This window comes from Nerophis lumbriciformis, unplaced genomic scaffold (assembly GCF_033978685.3).
Source record: "Nerophis lumbriciformis unplaced genomic scaffold, RoL_Nlum_v2.1 HiC_scaffold_550, whole genome shotgun sequence".
Lineage (NCBI taxonomy): Eukaryota > Metazoa > Chordata > Actinopteri > Syngnathiformes > Syngnathidae > Nerophis > Nerophis lumbriciformis.
This window is the reverse complement of record NW_027316788.1, coordinates 10,001-17,500: the sequence shown is the minus strand read 5'-3', so window position 1 is coordinate 17,500 and position 7,500 is coordinate 10,001.

Genomic DNA, 7,500 nt, shown 5'->3' with positions numbered 1-7,500 from the left:
CCTAGGAGGATGTCCCTTTAAGAAGGCCGACGTGCTATGGTCCTCCACCTGGGTCAGGAACGCCAAATTAGTCCCTCTCCTCGCTGGAAGTAGTCAAAAAAAGGCGGAAATTTGACTAAGTGCCTAGGAGGATGTCCCTTTAAGAAGGCCGACCTGCTATGGTTCTCCACCTGGGTCTGGAACGCCAAATTAGTCCCTCTCCTCGCTGGAAGTCCAAAAAAAAGGCGTGAATTTGACTAAGTGCCTAGGAGCATTTCCCTTTAAGAAGGCCGACGTGCTATGGTTCTCCACCTGGGTCAGGAAAGCAAAATTGTCCCTCTCCTCGCTGGAAGTCCAAAAAAAAGGCGTGAATTTGACTAAGTGCCTAGGAGCATTTCCCTTTAAGAAGGCCGACGTGCTATGGTTCTCCACCTGGGTCAGGAAAGCAAAATTGTCCCTCTCCTCGCTGGAAGTCCAAAAAAAAGGCGTGAATTTGACTAAGTGCCTAGGAGCATTTCCCTTTAAGAAGGCCGACGTGCTATGGTTCTCCACCTGGGTCAGGAAAGCAAAATTGTCCCTCTCCTCGCTGGAAGTCCAAAAAAAAGGCGTGAATTTGACTAAGTGCCTAGGAGGATGTCCCTTAAAGAAGGCCGACGTGCTATGGTTCTCCACCTGGGTCTGGAACGCCAAATTAGTCCCTCTCCTCGCTGGAAGTCCAAAAAAAAGGCGGAAATTTGACTAAGTGCCTAGGAGGATGTCCCTTTAAGAAGGCCGACGTGCTATGGTTCTCCACCCGGGTCCGGAACTCAAAATTAGTCCCTCTCCTAGTTGGAAGTCATCAAAAAAAGGCGGAAATTTGACTAAGTGCCATCATTTTAGAGTACCAGGACTATAGCTGGGGAATTGGAGCCCTCTGGTGGACACTCGCTGCAAATGCACCCTGAATTAAACACATTATTTCCAGTTCTTTTGGGGCCCTATTTTCAGACGTTGTGGAGCCCTCCAGTGGACTCCCGCCTCCAATGCACCCCCCAAATTAAAGACATCACCCCCCAAACTAAAGACATTATTTCCAGTTCTTTTGGGGGCCTGTTTTCAGCCGGTTTGGCGTATTTCCTTGACGCCGGGGAGTCCTACAGGTGTTCCCGGGGAATGAGAGGCCTTTTGTGGGCCAGAAAGAGTGGGGAACCCTTGGAGCCCCTATTTTCAGACAGTTTGGCTTATTTCGGTGACGCCGGGGCGTCCATCACGTCTTCCCGGGGAATGAGAGGCCTTTTGTGGCCATATGTCAACAAAAGAGTGGGGAAATGGAGCCCTCCGGTGGACTCCCGCTGCAAATGCACCCCCCAAATTAAATACATTAATTCCAGGCCTTTTGGGGCCCTATATTCAGACGGTGTGGAGCCCTCCAGTGGACTCCCGCCTCCAATGCACCCCCATAATTATAGACATCACCCCCCAAATTAAACACATTATTTCCAGTTCTTTTGGGCCTCTATTTTCAGACGGTTTGGCGTATTTCCTTGACGCCGGGGAGTCCTACAGGTGTTCCCGGGGAATGAGAGGCCTTTTGTGGGCCAGAAAGAGTGGGGAACCCTTGGAGCCCCTATTTTCAGACAGTTTGGCTTATTTCGGTGACGCCGGGGCGTCCATCAGGTCTTCCCGGGGAATGAGAGGCCTTTTGTGGCCATATGTCAACAAAAGAGTGGGGAAATGGAGCCCTCCGGTGGACTCCCGCTGCAAATGCACCCCCCAAATTAAATACATTAATTCCAGGCCTTTTGGGGCCCTATTTTCAGACGTTGTGGAGCCCTCCAGTGGACTCCCGCCTCCAATGCACCCCCATAATTATAGACATCACCCCCCCAAATTAAAGACATTATTTCCAGTTCTTTTGGGGCCCTATTTTCAGCCGGTTTGGCGTATTTCCTTGACGCCGGGGAGTCCTACAGGTGTTCCCGGGGAATGAGAGGCCTTTTGTGGGCCAGAAAGAGTGGGGAACCCTTGGAGCCCCTATTTTCAGACAGTTTGCCGTATTTCGGTGACGCCGGGGCGTCCATCAGGTCTTCCCGGGGAATGTGAGGCCTTTCGTGGGCCATATTTTCAGACAGATTGGCCTGTTTCAGTGACGCCGAGGCGTCCATCAGGTCTTCCCGGGGAGTGTGAGGCCTTTTGGGGCCCTATTTTCAGACAGAAAAAAAAGAAAAGTAACCCTTACACTACAAAGGACAGCGGGGAAACGCCCCCCCAGCAAAGTCACAGGGGAAGTGGGGTAGACAAGTGGAGAGTGTCTGGGGAAAAGTCCACAAAATGATCAAAAATCACACACAGGTACGAGTGCCACAAGTCCCGCCGCGTCCCACCCGAGTCCGAGGTGCCCCCCACATGCCCAAAACGCACCCAGCAAAGGCGCACTGTGAGTGGGGAAGAAAAGTTGGAAAAGTGGGCAAAAGTCCCGAATTTGATCCAAAATTATACCCAGGTTCGAGTCCCACAAGTCCCGCCGCGTTCCACCAGGGTTCCAGGGTGCCTGACATGTCCACGACGCACCCAGCAAAGGCGCACTGTGATTGGGAAGAAAAGTTGGAAAAGTGGGCAAAAGTCCGGAAAATGACCAAAAACCACACCCAGGTTAGAGCCCCACACGTCCTGCAGTCGCACCCGAGTCCTGGGATGCCCAACATGTCCAAAAAAATCAAAAAAAGCCCAAAAAATCAAAAAAATCCCCGGGCCGTATCTTGGACGCCGGCGTACCGCGTTCGGCCCTCGTGCCGTAGTTTGGCGACCGATTGTAAAAATTTGCCGCGACCGGCTAGTTTTTTTCCTTGGAGTAAATAGAGAGTAGATCCAGCAGAAAATATGCACTATAAACAAAGAGAGGGAGTTTGGAGGGGGGCAAAAACGCCCTCTTGGAACTTTTGCAGCAGCACACATCAAACTAGCGGGGAGAAGGCATGCATAGCAAAAGGCCACGAAATGATCCAAAATCACACCCAGGTTCGAGTCCCACAAGTCCCGCCGCGTTCCACCAGGGTTCCGGGGTGCCTACAATGTCCAAGACGCACCCAGCAAAGGCGCACTGTGATTGGGAAGAAAAGTCCACAACGCACCCAGCAAAGGCGCACTGTGAGTGGGAAGAAAAGTTGGGAAAGTGGGCAAAAGTCCCGAATTTGGTCCAAAATCACACCCAGGTTCGAGTCCCACAAGTCCCGCCGCGTTCCACCAGGGTTCCGGGGTGCCTACAATGTCCACAACGCACCCAGCAAAGGCGCACTGTGAGTGGGAAGAAAAGTTGGGAAAGTGGGCAAAAGTCCCGAATTTGGTCCAAAATCACACCCAGGTTCGAGTCCCACAAGTCCCGCCGCGTTCCACCAGGGTTCCGGGGTGCCTACAATGTCCACAACGCACCCAGCAAAGGCGCACTGTGATTGGGAAGAAAAGTTGGGAAAGTGGGCAAAAGTCCCGAATTTGGTCCAAAATCACACCCAGGTTCGAGTCCCACAAGTCCCGCCGCGTTCCACCAGTGTCTCGGGGTGCCTACAATGTCCACAACTCACCCAGCAAAGGCGCACTGTGATTGGGAAGAAAAGTTGGGAAAGTGGGCAAAAGTCCCGAATTTGGTCCAAAATCACACCCAGGTTCGAGTCCCACAAGTCCCGCCGCGTTCCACCAGGGTTCCGGGGTGCCTACAATGTCCACAACGCACCCAGCAAAGGCGCACTGTGATTGGGAAGAAAAGTTGGGAAAGTGGGCAAAAGTCCCGAATTTGGTCCAAAATCACACCCAGGTTCGAGTCCCACAAGTCCCGCCGCGTTCCACCAGTGTCTCGGGGTGCCTACAATGTCCACAACTTACCCAGCAAAGGCGCACTGTGAATGGGAAGAAAAGTTGGGAAAGTGGGCAAAAGTCCCGAATTTGGTCCAAAATCACACCCAGGTTCGAGTCCCACAAGTCCCGCCGCGTTCCACCAGTGTCTCGGGGTGCCTACAATGTCCACAACTCACCCAGCAAAGGCGCACTGTGATTGGGAAGAAAAGTTGGGAAAGTGGGCAAAAGTCCCGAATTTGGTCCAAAATCACACCCAGGTTCGAGTCCCACAAGTCCCGCCGCGTTCCACCAGTGTCTCGGGGTGCCTACAATGTCCACAACTTACCCAGCAAAGGCGCACTGTGAATGGGAAGAAAAGTTGGGAAAGTGGGCAAAAGTCCCGAATTTGGTCCAAAATCACACCCAGGTTCGAGTCCCACAAGTCCCGCCGCGTTCCACCAGTGTCTCGGGGTGCCTACAATGTCCACAACTCACCCAGCAAAGGCGCACTGTGATTGGGAAGAAAAGTTGGGAAAGTGGGCAAAAGTCCCGAATTTGGTCCAAAATCACACCCAGGTTCGAGTCCCACAAGTCCCGCCGCGTTCCACCAGGGTTCCGGGGTGCCTGACATGTCCACGACGCACCCAGCAAAGGCGCACTGTGATTGGGAAGAAAAGTTGGGAAAGTGGGCAAAAGTCCCGAATTTGGTCCAAAATCACACCCAGGTTCGAGTCCCACAAGTCCCGCCGCGTTCCACCAGGGTTCCGGGGTGCCTACAATGTCCACAACGCACCCAGCAAGAGCGCACTGTGATTGGGAAGAAAAGTTGGGAAAGTGGGCAAAAGTCCCGAATTTGGTCCAAAATCACACCCAGGTTCGAGTCCCACAAGTCCCGCCGCGTTCCACCAGGGTTCCGGGGTGCCTACAATGTCCACGACGCACCCAGCAAAGGCGCACTGTGATTGGGAAGAAAAGTTGGGAAAGTGGGCAAAAGTCCCGAATTTGGTCCAAAATCACACCCAGGTTCGAGTCCCACAAGTCCCGCCGCGTTCCACCAGGGTTCCGGGGTGCCTACAATGTCCACAACTTACCCAGCAAAGGCGCACTGTGATTGGGAAGAAAAGTTGGGAAAGTGGGCAAAAGTCCCGCATTTGGTCCAAAATCACACCCAGGTTCGAGTCCCACAAGTCCCGCCGCGTTCCACCAGGGTTCCGGGGCGCCTACAATGTCCACGACGCACCCAGCAAAGGCGCACTGTGATTGGGAAGAAAAGTTGGGAAAGTGGGCAAAAGTCCCGAATTTGGTCCAAAATCACACCCAGGTTCGAGTCCCACAAGTCCCGCCGCGTTCCACCAGTGTCTCGGGGTGCCTACAATGTCCACAACTTACCCAGCAAAGGCGCACTGTGATTGGGAAGAAAAGTTGGGAAAGTGGGCAAAAGTCCCGAATTTGGTCCAAAATCACACCCAGGTTCGAGTCCCACAAGTCCCGCCGCGTTCCACCAGGGTTCCGGGGTGCCTGACATGTCCACGACGCACCCAGCAAAGGCGCACTGTGATTGGGAAGAAAAGTTGGGAAAGTGGGCAAAAGTCCCGAATTTGGTCCAAAATCACACCCAGGTTCGAGTCCCGCAGGTCCCGCCGCGTTCCACCAGGGTTCCGGGGTGCCTACAATGTCCACAACGCACCCAGCAAAGGCGCACTGTGATTGGGAAGAAAAGTTGGGAAAGTGGGCAAAAGTCCCGAATTTGGTCCAAAATCACACCCAGGTTCGAGTCCCACAAGTCCCGCCGCGTTCCACCAGGGTTCCGGGGTGCCTACAATGTCCACAACTTACCCAGCAAAGGCGCACTGTGATTGGGAAGAAAAGTTGGGAAAGTGGGCAAAAGTCCCGAATTTGGTCCAAAATCACACCCAGGTTCGAGTCCCACAAGTCCCGCCGCGTTCCACCAGTGTCTCGGGGTGCCTACAATGTCCACAACGCACCCAGCAAAGGCGCACTGCGATTGGGAAGAAAAGTTGGGAAAGTGGGCAAAAGTCCCGAATTTGGTCCAAAATCACACCCAGGTTCGAGTCCCACAAGTCCCGCCGCGTTCCACCAGTGTCTCGGGGTGCCTACAATGTCCACAACGCACCCAGCAAAGGCGCACTGTGATTGGGAAGAAAAGTTGGGAAAGTGGGCAAAAGTCCCGAATTTGGTCCAAAATCACACCCAGGTTCGAGTCCCACAAGTCCCGCCGCGTTCCACCAGGGTTCCGGGGTGCCTACGATGTCCACAACGCACCCAGCAAAGGCGCACTGTGATTGGGAAGAAAAGTTGGGAAAGTGGGCAAAAGTCCCGAATTTGGTCCAAAATCACACCCAGGTTCGAGTCCCACAAGTCCCGCCGCGTTCCACCAGGGTTCCGGGGCGCCTACAATGTCCACAACTTACCCAGCAAAGGCGCACTGTGATTGGGAAGAAAAGTTGGGAAAGTGGGCAAAAGTCCCGAATTTGATCCAAAATTATGCCCGGGTTGGAGTACCACGAGTCCGGCCGCGTTCCACCGGTGTCCCGGGGGTGCCTGGCATGTCCACAACTTACCCAGCAAAGGCGCACTGTGATTGGGAAGAAAAGTTGGGAAAGTGGGGAAAAAAAGTACCGGAAAATATCCAAAATTATGCCCGGGTTGGAGTACCACGAGTCCGGCCGCGTTCCACCGGTGTCCCGGGGGTGCCTGGCATGTCCACAACTTACCCAGCAAAGGCGCACTGTGATTCGGAAGAAAAGTTGGGAAATTGGGGAAAAAAAGGACCGGGAAATATCCAAAATTATGCCCGGGTTGGAGTACCACGAGTCCGGCCGCGTTCCACCGGTGTCCCGGGGGTGCCTGGCACGTCCACAACTTACCCAGCAAAGGCGCACTGTCAGTGGGGAAGACCAAACATGTCTCGGATTTTTTCCAAGTACCTTAACGAGAGAGGCTAAAAAGCACCTGTTTTTACCTTCTCTCGTTGTTGTACTTAGAAAAAAAACGAGAAAATAAAAAATCTGGGTTTTTTTCTAAGTACCTTAACGAGAGAGGCTAAAAAAAACCATTTTTTACCTTCTCTCGTTGTTGTACTTAGAAAAAAAACGAGAAAAAAATTTTTCCCCATTCATTTCAATGGGAGTTCATTTTTTTTTTGGGATTTTTTCTAAGTACCTTAACGAGAGAGGCTTAATTTTTCACCTACTTTTTACCTTCTCTCGATTTTTCGTTTTTTACCTGGTCGACCAAAACACCTCCATCTCGTTACTATGTGCACCATGTCTGACAGGCTGAAATCACAGGGAACGCGTCCGAGTCAAAGTGAGCTATTTTCGGACACAAATATGGTGTTTTTCCCCTCTATCCTCTGGTCCTTTTTTCAAACTGATCTTCCAGCATCTGAGCGACAGGGGCTCATGCAGACACCTGTGTCCGCCCGAGGGGCACCTTCCCGGACACATATATGGTGCTTTCCCCCTCTTTACCCCGGTCCTTTTTCAAACTGATCTTCCAGCATCTGAGCGACAGGGGCTCATGCAGACACCTGTGTCCGCCCGAGGGGCACCTTCCCGGACACATATATGGTGCTTTCCCCCTCTTTACCCCGGTCCTTTTTCAAACTGCTCTTCCAGCTTCTGAGCGACAGGGGCTCATGCAGACACCTGTGTCCGCCTAAGGGGCGCTGTTTCGGACACATTTTCAACT